Here is a 19451-nt window from a genome sequence, read left to right as displayed (position 1 = left end):
TCGCAGTGGGATGTCACATCGACATTGAACCCCTTATGATGCAGGCACTACGCACCCATCAAACCTTGCGGTTGGATCACGCGACATCATTGAGCTGCACTGGGATGTCCTAGGATATGCACTGCGTCAGCGTCAAAGGGCACAGTCTTGGTTCTGATTAGCGCCAAGTCATCACTGCTTCAAATTTGAATCAGAATAGCTGCAGAACCAACTACCAAGGCCAAGGAGTGGATTAGCACCTCCAGCAGGAAAGTTGTAGGAAGTTGTTGATGGCCCTGAGACTTTAGAAACAGGGGGCAAGCCAGCAAGCCCTTGGAGTCTGGCAGGGTTCACAGGAGGTTTCCTCCTCACAACCCTGTTGTGGCCCTCATATGTACCCCTTCCTCACAACTTTCTACCTTTAAATCTCGTTATGCCTTGAGTTGACGAGTGTGCTGGCGACATTGGACATCTAAGATGGCCGCCAGCACACCTGCAGTATAAAGGTCTAGTCTTTATCTCACTGTTACAGAAGCTCAGATGAAGCGCGCACCAACGTTCTATGGCGCACTTCACCGAGAGCTTTCCCGGGTTCAGACCTACCTTTCACGGCGTCACGGAGTAGTTAGTCAGGACTCGTCCTTGGGGCATCGGTTCTTCAGCGTCGGGTTCCCAAAGCTTAGAAACCCTCAGGTTAGTGATTCCAGTCGCACATGCTCTTTGAAAACCTGCAGGCAGTGCGCAAGTCAAAGGAAGTAGCTTCTCCTGTACGAGTCGCGTACTTCAATACGATGAGAATTGTAGTGCAGGAGTTAGAGTGACACATCTAGTTTTTGACACTAAAGGTTAAGAAATCTTTCGAAGATATTTCCGCGAGTCTACTCAGATATAACTCGCGCCTACCATATGAGAAATTAGGCCAGCTGTATATTCCTTGACAGTTTGAGTCAGTATAAGAGGAATTAGTTAGCGCTGAAGTACTTGTGAGCAGTATCACATGACTCAGTGTTGGTTTTCTGTTATTGGAGACAAATTAAGAATTCAGTTATCTCTACAGCGTGTGAGCGTTATCACATGACGCAGACCTTAAATTCCTGGAGCTTGAAAAGATTAGATTTGACATGTAATGTTCTAATCCGCTGCCAAGAACCATTATAGGTTTCATTAGAGTATTTGTTTGTTTTAGTCTCCTGGATTACTAAAGAAGATGATATAGAAAGAAAGCTAGAACTACACCAAGTGAGTTAGCGAGAGTTAACGAATTAGACCAAAAGTTAAATTATTGTGAATGTACACTTACCTTATCTTTTTCCTCATTGGAAAACAGTTATGAAGAATTCTGGCATCTCCTGTGAATAAAATAGAAGCACAATAAAAGACTTCTTCATCAAAAACACAGTTAAATTATCACAACAAAAATAAGAAGAGAGGCAAACCCATAGAAAGTTCCTGGTAAGATAAGTTACTATGTTAGTATATACTGGAGTTTAATGGTAAACTAAAAGTATGATAGAAATGTATTTATCTACAGCTTAATAAGAAGAAAGAAGAAGACAAGGCAGAGAACTACTGAAGAATACAGGCAGTCTCTTCTCTATCCCATTCCCCTTTCCCCCCTTGGTACTTACCTGTAGGGAGTGGTCAAACCTAACAGGGACGTATTGAGAGGAGAGTTGGGAAAAGGCATCATTCTGCTCCTGTGCTGCTACAAAGGTTACATAGCCCTGACAGAGTCACTCTGGGTTAAAGTGTGATGGGTCCTGTCCTTGGCCTCAGCAGTTCAGAGATCAGCAGGCAAAAGGGCAGCTCAGCAAAGCAGAAAGCAGTTCCTTCAGAGCAGCAGTCTGGTAAAGTGGCAATCATTGTGGTTTAGCAGTCTTTACTCCTGGCAGGGTTCTTCAAAGGTCCAGTAGTGTGCTGTTTTGTCAGGGTCAGTGCATATACCCAAAATTGCCTTTGAATTGGGGGTGACTTCAAAGCACACCCTTGCAGTGCACAGGTCCCCTTTCATTCCAACCTTGTCTGCCAGGTTATCTGTGGTGGGTAATCAGCCATTTGAATGGGACACAGGACACTGTAGATTCAGGTGTAAGTGCCAGCTCCCCCTCCCTCTTTCTACAAGTTCTCTGTCACACCCACCCTTTCTGTATGTGTGGTTGTCTAGAGGGAATACACAAAGTATAACTGTCACCCATCCCGTACATGTATTGGAGACAAGCTGCAAGGCACACAGAGCAGTAAGAATGAAGTAGTGTCCACTTTCTGAAAGTGTCATCTCTAAAACAGGAATGGTAAATCCAACATTGCCAGTAAAGAGGACTTATCATTACCATTCTAAAGATATAAATACTCCTGTCTGATCAGGAATTAGAGCTTAAAAGTTATTTAAGGAATTTCCAATGCTAGCCTATGAGAGGGGTAGACATTGCAGTAGTGAAAAACAAATGTAGTTATTTGTCACTACCAGGACATGTAAAATTTAAAAGCATGTGCCCTACCTTTTAGTTACACAGTAACCTGCCATTGTGGAGACCTAGGGCCTACATTAGGGGTGACTTATTTGTAATAAAACGGGAATGTAAGTAGGGGTGGGCAGAATTTGCGAAAGTGACTTTCGCAAATTATCGCGAAAATGTTAAAAATCTCCGCAAACACGCGGAAATATCGCGAAGATGCAGAAGTTTTTTCCCACCCGTTCGCCATATTTTCTGCGTGGTCGCAGCTCGCCAACTTACCCATGCGGTTGCTCGCGGACGCGGCCATCTTGTTTTCACTCTTCTCGCGGTGCATGATCGAGAGAAGAAAGACGTGATCGCGCGACCAATGACATTACTGCGGGCGCGAACTGTCGCGAGACAGCGCAAATGGCTACCAACAATCCAACATCTCGTGGAGAACGCGACCGGATCGCGAAAACTTGTTGGCGAACGCGGGGATTCAGGTAAGGCGATCGCGCGCGCGCGAGAATGTATTATTTTACAGCGCGAGCAAGAAACAAATTATCGCTAAGCTGCGGAATGCGGAAATTTTGACATTTTCGCGCTCTCCGCGGAACACGAAAATTTCAAATTATCGCAATTTCCGCGAGCGGAACGGAAATTTAGCCCAGGCCTAAATGTAAGGCCTTGCAAGTGGGTTTAAAAGGCAGGTCAAAGTGGCAGTAAGCTGTACACAGGCCTTGCAATATCAGGCCTGAGACAGATTTGAAAGGCTACTTCTGTGGGTGGCACAACCAGTGCTGCAGGCCCACTAGTAGCATTTCGATTACAGGCCTTGGGAATATGGCATACTAAATATGCCAATCATGTATACACCAATGTTACCATGTTTAGATGAGAAGCACAAGCACTTTAGCACTGGTTAGCCGTGGTAAAGTGCTCAGATTTCTACGGTCAACAAAAAGTGAAAAGAGGAGGGCAGGCAAAACATTAAGGGTGGGCGGAATTTGCGAAATTGACTTTCGCAAATTATCGCGAAATTGCACAAAATCTCCGCGAGCATGCAAAGCTTTCGCGAAGATGCGGAGATTGCTTTTCCCCCCCATTCGCTATGTGTTTTTTGCGTGCTCGCGGGGAGATATATCTCCAACTTGCCCATGCGGTCGCTACTGGGCGCCGCCATCTTGCTCGCGATGCTTATTTCCTGTTCGCAATCGCAATGACGTGTTCGCGATCGCAAACTCTCGGGGGATAGCGTGACCGGCTACCAACAATCCAACATCTTGTGCCGTGCGCGAATGGATAGGAAAACTCATTGGCGAACGCAGGGACCCGGTAAGTGCATTTTTAAAGCGCTAACAAGAAAAATACTTCCGTTTCGCAACAGGTTGTGAAAGTTTTGACATTTTCGGGCTCTCCGCGGAACGTGAAAATGTCAAAATATCGCAAATTCCGTGAACGGAACGAAATTTACCGCCCAGGCCTACAAAACATGTAGGAGAAGACCACCCTAAGGAGGGCAGGTCTAACATTTGTTATGTCACAGTCAATGTAAACATCAAGTCACTCGCATCTTCCTAATTACAAGTAGGCCTCAAGATGTAACAATCATGTCGTCAGAGCTATTGAGCAAAATGGGGCCATGGCTGAAATGTACTCATCAACTAAAGCAGCAATGTAATGTGATGCCGTATACTGCATTAAAGGGACAGACAGGACTTGCTAGAAATCCACATCAAAATTGGCCATTCCTGTCCTCATTCACTTGAGAAGCGCAGTACTGCACAGCTAGCAGTTTTACTGTGTTCTGCAGCAGCAAAGTGTGCTTTAGATGGTACTCAGTGAGTGTTGGAACACAAATGACCCAACATGTCCATACCTGACATAATACCCTCATTGTAGTGTGTTTCAACAATGCGGTAGCAACACTTTGTATTTGTGGCCAAGGGTCTGCCCAGACGTGGATCCCTTGCCTGCTGTGCCACTGATTCAAGCCGTCCCAGGATGCTTGTTTCTGGTCCAGTCCAGGGAGGACCTGGCCTGGCAGCTCGGGCTGGACTGTTTCCATGAAGAGCAGGGTCAAGACTGATTTGCATTTGGCAATCATCTTGTTGTGTTTGTTATGTTCACCCTAAGTGTCCAAGTGTATGTCCAGATGTGGGTTCCTTGCTCGCTGTGCCACTGGATTCAAGCTAGCCTGGCTGATAAGGGATGATACTCTGGACCCAGGATACTTGTTTCTGGTCCAGGGCAGACCTTGTCTGGCAGTTCGGGCAGGACTGTTCCAAGGAGAAGCAGGGTCAAGACTGATTTGCATATGACTGGCTCAAAACAGGGGTGGCACAGTGAGCAAAAGAACAATGGATTAAACCCACATGTCTTGACTAGGGGTGAGTGTTAGAAAAAAGTTCAGCTCTCCGCCCATCATCTTCTTGTGTTTCCAATGCAAGTGTACCCAAGGTGTGTGATCCAGCAACACACAGACCACTGCAGGCAAACCAACACATTCAGCCAGTTGCATCAGAATCATGCATATTTTCCTGTTGTGGTAATGCTTGCTCACCTATTGTTTGGTTGCTTATCACACATGTACCATAATCTGGCACTAATCTACAGATGGTCCACAATTGTATTGTTTTACACCCAGAACGTGGCACAAATATTGCAACCTATGGTCCAACAAATGTTTTCTGCAAAGTGGATTGAGCTAGGCTGAGCTTATCTTTACACAGTAAGCCTGCTTATGTGCATATTTGAATATGTCACTGGTGCTGGTGAGGTGGAAAACATTACCCAGAAAGTGTTACTAAGAGTAAAGATTATGGTCTGATGTAATCAGGTTTACAGAAAGTGTGTGTCCAAATGACACATATGTTATTTTTGTTTGGCATTATACTATACTATGCTCATACATGTAGAAAAGGTTTATCCTTGCCTGCAACATGAGTAAAGTTTGTAAGACTATAGGTGTGATCAGATATTTATGCTGATCAACAACTAAAATGTTATGTGACCCATACCTCTTCCAGGAGCTTTGTGTAAAATCAAATATCCAAATTGGAAAAAACTTGTATGACTGTTTCAGCAGGCTAGCCATCATAAACAATACATTAATTCTTTGATAGATGCATCAAAGTTATTCCTAATCATTGATTTGAGTCATGACAGAGGACATATGGTATCTCAACATGTATAGCTGTAAGGGTGTTAGTACACTGTCAGTGGGTATTTTTACATAGTATTCCCATTTTCTACAACAATGCTGTAATCTGGCCTCAGGGAGACTTGAGCATCCTTCTGAGTAGTTCTGAGAACAATGGGATGACAGATGCCATGGAGGCTGTAAGGATGTAACTATGGTGTGGGACAAATCAGTACCAAACTGCATTACTGATGCACCTTGTGAGTGTAGTTGTCCACATGGCAGGAAATGGACATATTGCTTTTCAGGTCATGAAACGATGTCCTGAATCCTACCTCAGTGCAAACAGAATACTTTGGAGGTCATTGGGCATATGTCACCAGTCTGCACATGGAATTGCAGTAAAATGCCAAACTCATGGCCTCATACCCTATATCCCATTTCTGGGAGGCTTTCATACAACGCCTTGTAGCTGGTAAATTTGATGCAATGTGGAAAAGTCCACATGCAGGGATGCACTGTGTCTGCAACATACAGCCCAATACACTGCTCAACTATTGGTGGGGTGACTTCTTCAGACTAGTGGCAACACTGTCACCCTTGACTCATGGTGCAATGTTACCTGCAACATACCCCACAAAGTACTTGCACAGATGTGAATTTCAGCATGCATACACACACTCCTGATATGCATTGTCTATTTCTTCATGTGCAGCAAGGAAAGCATCTCTGAGGAAATATGTGTACAGATATTAGAATACGATTTATGTAATTGTGTATTACTATGCAATTTTGTACTATTATCACGAGTGTGTGCAGCGAATTTTCATTGGTATAAATCGTGCAAGCACAGCTTTGGAATATTTTGTACTGAATACTTAAGTAACATTGGGCAATTGATCAGAGGCACGTTATTTTGCCTTTATTTTCAGGTTTCAAACTATGTGCTGCTCAGTATTTCGAGCCATTGTATTGAATCAAGTACAGTGCTAAGATGGCCACCATTTTTCCAATTTCCTTTCTCTTTCATTCACTATTGTGTTTTGATGAGTCTGTTGTTTGTTTTGTGGATATTGAAGTGTATTTAACTTTAACAAAAAAACTTAGCGTTAAGCGTGAACAAGGCAAAAGCTGAAACACGTTGTGTTTGCAGTTCAATAAACCAACTCTAAAACTGCAAATCTCCTTGGTGTCCGTGAATACTTTTGGATTGGAAAGTGTGGTGTTTCATATTTGGGGCTACCGATTACCCCGGAACGGACCGTCCTGGCAGACAGCCTTCTTTTTATCGGGATTGTGCTGTGTGTGAGATATTAGAATATGTCAAGGTAATAATAGTATTGCTGCAACTGTATACCAGAAGCTATATGGTAGATTTCCTGGGTTTTGCCTGAGTCAATATTGGTCAGGTCTACAATAGTTATGTCTTTTAGGCGGTAGCTTCCCATCATCCATCTATGTTTTTGTCAAGACAACAAAATGTGTTACTTTCTGTATTTCGCGATCATTACAGCAATGCAGAGGCCCACTACCTGGACTTGCTTGATGTAACTAGTTTCACATATGTTAATGAGCAAATGACAAACCCCGCTGCATGATTTGATACCAACACAAAGTCTCCATACCTGGACCTATGCATGATTATTTAAGTACTTTAGGATCTCTTCAGTGAGAGCATGAGGTAGATATGTGTGTGTTTAGTTAGAGATGTTCACTTTGTGTCAGTCAAGACTTAAGCTTATTGGTACACCATGACGTTCTATTGGCAAGCCACACATTCCTCACTACACCATCAGAGTGGCTGTACTTGTTCCTGCATTTTCAAAGAGAACAGGTGCTAATGACTTTTGCTCATTCTCCTTGAGAAGCTATGAAGTGAATTATGGTAATATATCAACCATGGTATAAGTAGACCATTCATCAACAAACATGCAACACTCTGATTCATATTAGTGAATTGATTGACAATCTTTGGTTGGCTCAGCATGAGATGCTCTACGTTTGGGGCAACAACACCAACACTGATTGTGAGCAAAACAAGTCCAAACAGTTCATTTGGGGATATATCATGCGACACGTAGAGGTGAGGAGAATTTCAGTGAGGAGGTACAAATTGCCTTCAGGGAAAGTAGGCGTCTTCAACAGTCCAAGTGGATGAGATAGACAGGTGCGCAAACAAAAAGGTACATTGCTGGGTGACAAAGAAGGCATGATGACAGACGCAGGACCACTGGGAAACTATCCAGGGAGATCAGATAAATGTTACCTGACAGTTCATCAACAGAAACTGGCAAAGTCTACATCTTCCTCCCTTGATGTGTGTTGTGCCTCCCCTGCAGTTGGTGTTGTTTGTGTGGGAGGCATCTGAGGCACACACATCAGGGGCCGAAGATGTGTGTCCCCTGTTCCCAGCAGAATTTGTCTGTGCCAGTAAGTAAGGCAGCAAAGCACTGATTAGGGACTGATAGCTTCTCAACAATACAGCAACAGTGCTATGATGGCAACAATTATTGTTATGTGGGAGCCCAGCTTGTGCTCCATAGATGCCACAATTGTAATGAAGGTCTCCAGAGTTGTGGCAACCTCACTAGTGTCAGATGCTGAGGCCTGTTGTTCTTGTCTCTACCTCATGACACCAGCAATGTCAGCCAGGTACTCGTCCATCCTATGGAGCCATTGGTAAGTACCTTTAAAAGCCTCAGATGTATCATTTTTAGGACGGAGGCACCAATGGACTTACTCAATGCTACCCACAATAATCACCATCCCTGCATGCACCACATCAACCATCTACTGCTGGACACCTACCACTCGCCATTTGAAGTCAACTTAGGTGTCTTCAGTGTCCTCAGCTGGGCTTGGGCTGGCAGATGGGGCATGACCGGTGGGTGGAGGTCCCTCTGGAGATCCTACAAAGCTGTTTTCTGTTGCCATGACCAAAGACAGAGATTCTATAGAGTCCAGGGGTTGTTGGAAGTTGTCACCATCCATTGGGGCCAGGATGTCATCACCAACAGATTGGACATCTAGGACAGGCTGCTGGACAGAAGGTGTTATTTGTCCCATGAAATTGAAATATGTTAATGATGACATATGATTTTGCCATAAGTAACTTGGGTGACAAAACTATGTTTTTTTAATTTACTTGATGTTATTTTTTATTTTTATTTTTTGAGAGAGTTTTATATAGTGCGAACTTGACCCGAATCCAACCAGGTATCAGAGCGCTTTACATAGCACCAGTTACGTTACATGAGGACACACATTCATTTTTTTTTTTGTTACACCTAGATGTATCGAACATGAGTTACTGCAAGAGGCCAAGTTACATTGGAGTTGCCTTTTAAATGGCAATATCTTTACATTGTTCACACAACCACTGTGTGACAATGAGTCCATTTTGTGTCATAGCAGAAATTGCAATGCAGTTACGCAGTTTGCGGTCTGCAGTGCCTGGAAAAGTGAGTACAGGTAAGGGCACCATTTACCAAGTTGCTTAGCTGATTCTTTGTTTTAGGGACTAGATTGAAGTAAGGTTCACTTATTGACACCACTGCTGAGAACATTACACAATTTTACCAGGGTGCCTGCTTTGCCACTAGGAATCACTTAGCCTACAGCCTCAAAGTAATGCCATTTTGTTATCTATTAGATTTGGTCCTGCACTTTACCTTTCACACAGTACGGCATGCCAATCTGCCTTGGTTTGCTGTTGTGTAAGCAATTTGTGCATTCATGTGGCTGAGAGGTCACATTTGACACTCATCTAAACAACACAACAAGCTGTCTTGCTAAACTGCATGCATGTACTTACCATAGTGCACTTAGTTGTGTGGAATCCTGTAGTTTCCTAATTCACACAGTCATCTCCAGAGTCCAGAACAATAGGCACTGTGCACCATTTTTAAAGGGGATGGGCACCATCACACATGGAAATAAGCAACCTCTGATGCTCACTCCATTTCCTCATTACCCAAGTTGTGCATCTACGGAGATGCACAAATCTTTTCACTCAGACCCACTCACTCATAGCTGTACATGACTCCTCCGTCAATCATCATTCAGACCCAGGTACTAAACTTCCTCTCACACACTGATGGCACCCAGATCAGACATTGCCTTTCAGGACACACCTACATCACCCACATTTGTTTTATCATGCAATTGACAGCCATGACTACCTGTATGTGAGAGCAATGGCTCATGCTGAACCATGCAAATAAGTAGTGAGGATATTCTGTAACGTGTACCAACCCTGGTCGCCCAAACGACCAGGCCCAAACACATTACCCTCCAACCATCCCTAAAACCTGCCTATCACCCTACACACATAGCTCACCTTACACTTTACAATTTCCTGTCTCACATCCCCCAGCTTGGACATAGCTATCATAGTCAGACTTTTCTGTTTATGGCTCCCTGCCGATGCCAGCTACACCATCACCCAGGCTACATCACATGTAGAATGTAGTACATCAATGCCCTCCTCCACTGCATTTCTTCACTGCTACTACACGAGTGGGAAACTATCACACACAGCAGTGCATGACTATCAATCAAGCTACCAAGGACCATGCATGATGTGTTTCTTCAGTGCAGGCTTTGTATTTTGGGACTTGCAGTGCTAGTCGCAATTAATCTAAAGGTCATAGTATTTCAGGGACAACCTGGACTGCGGCAGCACAGCATGCATGAACCAGACAAAATTTGGCAAGGATACGCTAGGATAAGCAATTTGACATTGTGCAAAACACATGAAATTAATATGATGTATGAGTTAACATGTGAGACATTCCTGCCTTTTACCTTGAACACAGCACAGTGCAGCACAGCAAAGTGTTTTGATGCACTGCACGACAGTGCACATTGTCCCTTGCTGACACTTACCGTGCAGATCTTTCAGGTTCTCAACCGCAGCACAGTCCTCTCCTTCCACCAACTCTGTTGGGATGAGTGACACCACCTGCTCCACCAATGGGTCCAACGCCTCCTAGTCCTCATGTCCTCCTCTGGTTCTTGATGCTGTTCTCAGGTTCTTGGCCAGTTTCTCTTTGGTCCTGCGCTTATAATCATACCACCTTTTCTAGCACTCTGGACCTGGCTTTTCGTTTGGCCGTCAGGGCTGCGTGTTGGCTCCCACCGTTTTTTCACTCATCAATGGAGTTGTGCAGCACCTTGCAGACAGCCCAGCTGATGGCCAAACAATCTTATCTACTGTGGACTACCAAATGGCTTTCTTCTCCACTAATGGCAATTTGGAGATGAAGAGACTGTGTTAAGTTTTTTCTCACCTCAGATATCAATATTTGGTTCCCCTTCTCACTGAAATTGCTCTTCCTCTTCATCTGGGATTTTGTCTGTACATCTCGGTTAGTGTTGGGGTTGTTGGCATTGCTGTTGGGCTTGCATCTCTCTCAATTTCTTGCATTTGGTGAATTCCAAAAGAATGTTTGCTTGCAATGCATAGTTTTTTAAAGCTTTTCAATGCACTGCAGCACTTAAATATTATTTAATGGTAAATCTGCTTTGCATGACATTGGGAGCGGATGCATCACAGCACTTTGCTCCATCCTTCAAGCCTCATGACATGGTGCATCGTCTTGTAAATTCTATGCATCCTTGTCGCGTAAAATTGTTGTACCACAGCACAACTTTTTCTGAAGCTTTGCTGTATTACCACAGCAATACATCAGTTTTCATAAATATGCCAGTACATGTTTAGGTCACCAAGAATGCACAGGTTTGAATATAACAAAAGATGATTTGAAAATCTGGGTCATATTTATCAAGGTTTGTGTCATTTTTGCCCATGCAATGGGGTGCAAAAGCAATGCCACCCTTGAGATGTGATTTATCAAGCCACGCAAGGCCACCTTGTGTGGATAGGAGTGGCTTGATAAATCCAAAGTAACGCAACACAGCACAAATTATTGCATTGCATTACATTACATTACTCTGCCCCACGGAGGCATTCCATGGGTGATGTGGGTGTGTTCCAGCGCAAAACCCATGAATTCTTATGCATTTTCAGACTTACCATAAGTGGTGGACCTGGGAATGCACCAAAACTGCCACGCCTCCCCAGGTGAGGTGTAACAAGGAGAATTATATGTATTTCTCTTCATTTTTGTATCTTTCGAAATGTGCTGCAGTCTGATGCACACATAGCCAATGGTACATGCCTTAGGGGAATGTTTTTGTGTAGGAAGGTGCCCTTTCCTGCACAAAAACAATCCTGCTAACAACACAGACACTCTTGTACCAAAGGGTAAGAAAATCTGTGTTGGCGTTAGGCAGCACATTGTGCGCCAGCCCTGGTAAAAGGCAGGAATGTGCCATACAGTGTTACGTTTGGCACATTCCTGCCCTTTCCCTATCATGCAGAGCACTACAGTGCAGCGAGGTGACTTGCTTCTCTGCATGGTATAATGATTTATCTGTCCCTCCGAGTAGAAATGTGTCTGGCAATGTTCTAATGCTAGGTGGTGATCTGTAAAGAAGTAGCCGTTAGAGGAGAAAGTTGGTGCAGAGTTGCATCGGGCAATGAGGGACACACAACTTAATAAGGAAACATCCTCAGCTTTCAATAGATTTTTTTGATTCCTTAATATATCAATCAGCTAGTCCACCTCCTCTTTTGCCTATATGATTTTGTGTGACAGTTTGATAGCTTTGAGAAACAGTTTTAAGCAAAACTGAAGCAGTGTCATCCCTGAACCACCATTCAGTTTGTCTGTTGTAGGTCAAAAATGTGGAAGTTGCTTTTAGAAAAGGTTGGAGCATTTATTAGTAGGAAGTTTAAATATTCTATTTTGGAGAAAGTGTGACTTTTTTTTTTATCCGTAAGATTGAGTAGAGTCCTTTGAATTTGCAGTAGATATATTATTGGTGATGGTGTTTACTATATCGGGACAGCAACAGTGTTGTTTGTCTATGCCATTATCCTCATCCAGCAGGTTTAGAAGGCATTTTGTTGGCTCTGTGTGCAGGATGTTGAGATACTGGTTGAGAGTAAGGGAGGGGGTAGGCTGAGCAGTTGTTTTGTAGTGTAGTCTTGTGTAATAGACAAGGAGATTTGAAGGTATGAAGAGAGGTGCATTTTTTTTGCGTATGCAGAGGGTGGCAGATGTATGGTTTAGGTGTGGTCATGGAGCATGTGGGTAATGTTTCAAGCTGTTAAATTGTGCAACTCATGAAAGGCAGTTGAATGAATGTTGTTGTGTATTAGAGGAGTTTGTGGTTGGTGTTTGTATTGATAGAAAATTGGAAGGTAAAATCGATTTAGAATATGTATTATTTGTGTTGGTATGATGGTCAGAGTTGGTGTGTGCTTGCATTTAGTGACGGAATGTAGTGTTAAATTGTGTGTGAGTGAGATTTCGATGTTCTTGTGTGCTTTGTTTTGTTTTTGTGGACTAGTGATATGAGATTTTGGGGTAGTGAGTTCATGTGTAGGATTTAAATATTATATACCGGTGGGGAGTGGATCTGCACCTCGGAGCCGGCAGCCCAAGGCAGAGAAAACCAATCTCACCGCCGCAGGCACCTTGCTGCATGAACCAAGAACCACCAGCAGCGGAATTAACCAGGCACACCCCCAAGTCCAGGAAACGTCCTGCCGAAGAAGCAGCTGGAGGGAGAGCCCCGCATTCAAGAAACTCCCCTGAGAATAGTGAGCGTTGAGCTCAGGGTGTTAAGGCTTTATAACGTCTGCCACACCCAAGATAGTTGCCAATAAGCATCATGGGACATGAAGTCCCAAATAGGAAGACTAAACAAATTAACAACAAACAGTGTGTCAGCAATACAAACAGTAGGGAAAGGAAGAGAGGAAAACATGCAATCATGTGGCAAAACAAACATTGGTGAAAACAACAGATAGGAAAAGCATGCAATCATGAGTCCGCACTGGTAATGGCAAATAGACCACCATTGAGCAGGAATGGCAGACTCATGTGCTTTACCACAAAGGGGCTTGGCACATCAAGATGATAAAACAGGTACGCATCACAGTGGTGTGTGGGGGGCGGGCCCTAGTCCGTGCACCACCCTATCTCTGGCACCTCTCCTAGCCCTCCACTGCCAGCCTTTTCTTGCCCCAGCACCTTGATCCCTCAGGGCTGCAGACCTCAGAGGCTTACACTCTAGAGAGCTCACTCACCACCTCTGCCCCTAGGCCACACTACATTCCGATCCATAATGAGGACCCCTCTTCCCTTGAGGACAAACCAATTGACCTTGGTCATGACCGTCAGTTGGTTACAGCCAATCTCCTGAACCTTAAATACATCACCGTGAAGCTCGTGAAGCTCAGGAGTCTTAACCCGTCCTTGTGGACCCCTTACACAAATCAATACACTCTACTCTGAATGGGAGAGCCTACCTTCTCCTATCTTGTTTCATTGAATAACAGGAAGTCACCAGGCTGGCTTGTGAGATTTTGACCTCAGTCCAATTCTACCTCTAGGCCCCAGAGAGTTATAGAACACCTATCTGATGCTAACATATACTACCTTCTGCTCTCATATATCAATACAATAGGGTGTCAACACCCTCGCTGAGCACCATCCAGGCTAAAACCTCCAACTCACACAGAGAATCCAGTCTCAACTATCGATGTGTGAACAAGTATAATCTGCTACAAGTCCCCACAACACACAATGATACATTAGTTTCCAAATCTGGTCTCAATTAAACCTGGTTTGCTTCATTCCTTCATGACAGAACTCAGAGAATTAAAGTCAATCAATCCCTACCTGACAGTACACCGGTAACAATTGGAGTACCTTATGGTTCGATGCTCTCACCTATGATATTCAACTTGTTCATGACATTTTGAAACTCTCAAACATTCATTACCACATGTACGCTGATGACACACAATTGAATTTGAAAATCTCATTTGAAGACATCAAAACACTCAACTGCACTGTTCTAAAGACACAACAATTGCGGACTCGTAATCACCTCATACTCAACAACTTTAAAATGGAATTATTTTTGATCACCCCTTACAATCTCTCTACTCCCATTGAAAAATGGTTCAAGCAGCTCACAGGTCTCAACTGTTCTCAACTGCTCCCCACACATTATTGTCTCTACTCAATCTCTTGGCATAACATTGGACGTGAATATGCAAGATCATATTAGTGGAACCATCGGGCAGCCAATTACCGAATTAACATTCTAAGGAAAATCAAACTGTTCCTGTGCACTATGGATTTTCAGTTAGCAGTACAGTCTCTAGTCAACTCCCAATTAGATTACCGGAGTGCCACTCTTGCTGGTCTGCCTAAAGTAAAGCTGGCAGGGAACAACCATTACAACGCAACTTTAACAACGCATGCTGTTACAACGAAAGTTTTACAACGCGAGTGCATTGACAACGCAGGACATTACAACGCAAGTCTTTAGCACGCCATCCAGTGCAAGTCGATGTAAAGACTTGCGTTGTAATGTCCAGCGTTGTCAATGCACTCGCGTTGTAAAACTTTCGTTGTAATAGCATGCGTTGTAAAAGCATGCGTTGTAACGTCATACATCCAAAGCTGGCCCTGTTAAAAGCCACATTGATCTCAGCTGCCAGGAGAATCGACAATCGACCTAAAATATCTATATTGGTTCAAGTTTGAAGTTAGAATCCAATGGAAGATTGCATGCATGACGCATAAGGCCTTTCACCATAATACTCTTGTCAAAAAACTCAAGCTATCCAGGGGGTGATCATTCCTTAAGAAGTGCTAACGCCCTACTGTTGAAACCGTGCACGTTCAGCAAAAAGAAAACTTACAACAGCTCCTTCTCCAGCCCTACATCAAGGGTTTGGAACACTTTACTATCTAAAACCAGGACAAACCCCTTGACTGCCTCCTTCAAAAAAGAAGCAAAAAAGCTCTTGATGCATAGATTCCAAAACTTGGAGTCTTGAACCTACTCAGCCTGTGGTTGGGTGGAATACCGTGGATCTTGGAACTGCTATGCTTAATGATATACTGTATATATGTTACTCCATGCTTATTCTTTCGCTGTTTGCCATTCGCTTCTCTCTTTTCCCGTAATGTAGGACTTGATTGCTATATGTACAGCACTTTGATACCTGGATGGATAACATCCGCGTTATATAAAACTTTGCAAATAAATAAATAAAAAATTCCTTCCTGGTGGCTTCTCCTTCCATTTTGGGGTTACCGGGTCTACACCGTGCAAGGGCTACAGCCCACTCCAAATTATCCACAGATGCCCCTGCTAGCATACAGGTCACCAATCCCTTGCTGGACATGAGTTCTGGCCCAATTGGCACATCGATGTTCCCAGTTCACTTCACAGTGGCCTCTCCTAGCATAGAGGGTCACCGACTCATCACTGCACACGAGTGATGACCCGTTTGGCACAGCGTTATCAATGGCTCACTTCACTGCTGCCATCCTCTCATACATAGGGTTTGCTGAATTGTTCCTGCATATGTGTAAAGACCTGATCAGTGCATCAGCTGTCTCCTCCCACCTTACAAAGAGAGTCCACTCAATAGGATTCTCCTCTGGATCCCGCTCCCTCAAACACTCTCCTTTCCCTCACAAGGCACACTAGTCTTGGCAAACTGGCAGGCGCTGGTGCTCCAGGATCCAGGGCAGGTGGTTTTGGATTCCATGAGTGATGTCCCCTCACCCAGCTGGCACTCTAGCAGGCCTTGGGCCCCAGTCCAGATAACAAACAGAAAACGTGTGAAGATTCTCGTCACACAGCCTGACTTTCTGACTGACAGTTGACAATTTTTAGGTCTCAAGCTCCCCTTCTTATAGTCTTTTTCCAGACAGCACATGTGATTTAGTGTTCAAGTCTTTAAGGTTTATATGTGAGGGGGGTCTGCTTACTTTTGTAGTATTCACTCCTCAGCCCTATCTTCCTCCAGACAGCAGTCTGTTAGAGTAGGAATGTCTGAAAAGCTGATAGTCCCATAACACAGGCGTGACTAGAGTTCACATCTGGATGTCAGCAAGAGTGATTTGTGTAGCAAAAGTTAAGCCCAGAGCCGCATTCCTACTCTTTATGATTTTATTGTCAGCTCCTTCTCTTTCCTGAGATGTGTTAAGGCTCCTTCCTTGTGACCTGTCTGTGAATTAAAAAGCACCCATTGATGTGTACTGGTGGAACCTAGCTCTCCCTTTTCCAGTATGTCGCACATAGCTTACTGGAATGCAGAAATGCACAAATGTGTCTGGGGGCATTCCTCATCCTTCTCTCTTCATGCTTCACCATGCAGTCCTGGGTCCCCCAAAATGGAAGCCAGAGCCCTCCATGTGCTGTACACTTTACAGGCACACATATACCCAGCACATGCATGCAACCTACACATACTACACAACACATGTAAAAAATCAACGTGACCTGCACAGCACTGTATACTTCACGTATTGTACCATTCCTAGGCACACATACACTCAGCACATGTATTCAAAATATACTTACTGCACATCATTACAACCTTCATGTATTGTTTCCCTCATGAGCACACACACACACACACTGCACAGCACTGCATTTTCCCTGTATTGTATCCTTCTCAGGCACACATATACTTAGCGTAGATAAACCACTCATGTGTTGCGCAGCACTCCACAACAAACCAATGTAGGCCATGGGGTGAGTTTACACAAAGCAGCAGAACTTTAAATGAGTGACCCTGTAGGCCTCACTTCCATGACACAGGTAAGAAGGACCTGTTCAATCCTACTGATTTCTACACAGCATGTGGCCATGACTGCACTCATTCTACGTAACTCTTTTTAAAGGAAGTTGCATTCCACCACTATGAGGGTAGCACTTTGGGCACCCCCTCGGTCTAACCAGACAGCAATCTATGAGACGCGTCTATGATACTGGTATCAGTACAGTTGGGGCATTTAGTGCAGGGAGCATGTCCATTACTATGTGGAGGACTTTTCTTTCCCAACAGCTTCAGTGGAACCTTGTGTTAAATATATCTAGCTTATTTGATTCCTACTTGATTCCTGCCTGGGTATGGCCTTCAGCCTAGCACAGCTGGTTGATTTTGCAAACAAAAACCCCAAAAATGACTAAGTGCCTTATTTCGACTTTGGCAGTCCTCCAGTGGTGCCACCCCCTGCCGTCTGCTGGAGAAAGATCAAAGCTGTGGTGAGCCTTCCCACCTGATTGGGAGTTTAATCCTGGTTGGGCGTGAGAGGGCAATTCAGATTATGCTTGGTGGTGCCGCAGCGCACCAGCAGCATATTACTGCTCCGGACTGCTGTGCGACTGCTGCAGGATCCTGGATCCCGTGCGGACGCAGCGATCCTGTGGCGGTCTTACCGCCCCAATGGTAATGCTTCAGGCAGCCTGCACTGTAGCAGAGATTGTACCTCAACCGCAAGTATGGCAGTCCTATTGACCACTGTACTCTTAATAAAGCTCTTATTCAAAAAATAAAATCTTGTATTGGCCTGAGGCAGTAAAAATACTCCAGCTTCAAAGCAACCTTAGCTGCTGCATAAAACAGCTGTGTCCTTGCTCTCAGTTGTTGCCAGCAACAGAAATGGCTTTAGCAGGAGCCTACCATTAGCCTATCTGACTTCATGGGATCCTGGCCGGCTTCAGCTTCTAGCTTTGCCACAGTAGAGTAAATGGTACTCCAGAAATTTTCTGACATACAAACTGTTGATCAGTGCAACCTGCTTGGCAAATGTGACCACCAGTCCATTTTGGTCAACCTGGTTCCAGTTAATGGGACACTTAAATACTTACTGCTACTATGGTAACCCTTATCCAATTTCAGTCATAGAAGTTTATTTTTGGTTCTGTTCATTAAACTTTTCTTTATTTTTCTAAATTAGTTTTGGAATTGTATTGTGCTATTTTCTTCAATTATGTTGGTACGACTACTTAACAAACATTTATCTATGGAATTGTTAGCTAGTTGTGTCACACATATCAGGGATTGGGCAGAGTTTCAAGTAGATCTTTGTTGTGATCTCAACATGGTGTGATTACTAAGTTGGTACGGGTACCGTCTGCCAAATGTAGAGCCCACTTCCTTACAATAATGACATTGTTTGGTATTAGAGTTATGCTAGATGTCCACCATGTCGGGAAGATATCTGGCTTGTCCATATTAAAAATTGGTTATTCAAGTTGGGGCTAGAAGTTTTTTGGCTGCAGCCTTCTGCATTAACCCAAGGTACTCAGGGTAAGCTGAAAACATCTTATTAGAATTTTGTACTAGGTGCAAAACTTTCCGCTGCATGCCCTGGTACCCTGGTAGATTCCGACTTAATGTTCAAATGTGTACCTGAGCATGAGCAATATCTGAATATTCCTTGATGTAAAAAGGAAGAAATATTTTTTTAATGGATTTGCCTGTTTTTTATTATATAGTTATTCTAAATGTTTTATATTGTACATTTTATGTTTTTTTATTTAACCGAAATAAGGGACATATGATGATGATGACATTTCTTGTTAGGATGAAACGCAGCCATAATCCAAATGTAAGTACCAGAGTGATTTGTGAATGTTCAGGATCTTGGGGACTTTGAACTGTTGAAGCAGTATTGCTGTAGCATGTGAATGTGCCTTGGGTGGCTGGCAACGTCAACTTAAAAAGTAGTTTGTATACTGATATTTGTATGAAAGAAGATGGAAAGCAAAATATGTCCTAGATAGTCTCTGTCAGAAAGCACTAACCTTATACTCTTCCACCCTCACCATTTGCACTACTGACCACACATTATATGACAAAAAATTGAAGCAGGGAAAGGAATTAGGATACATGAGAAAAATTAGACACTAGATATCACTTTCTTACATGTCACTCTGCTGGTCACAGACAGCTGCAGAACGGAATGACTATCGTAAAGCAAATTACAAACTGTTCTGTA

This window comes from Triturus cristatus, chromosome 2_2 (assembly GCF_964204655.1).
Source record: "Triturus cristatus chromosome 2_2, aTriCri1.1, whole genome shotgun sequence".
NCBI lineage: Eukaryota > Metazoa > Chordata > Amphibia > Caudata > Salamandridae > Triturus > Triturus cristatus.
The sequence above is the reverse complement of the archived record's forward strand: the minus strand, read 5'-3'. Positions refer to the sequence as shown.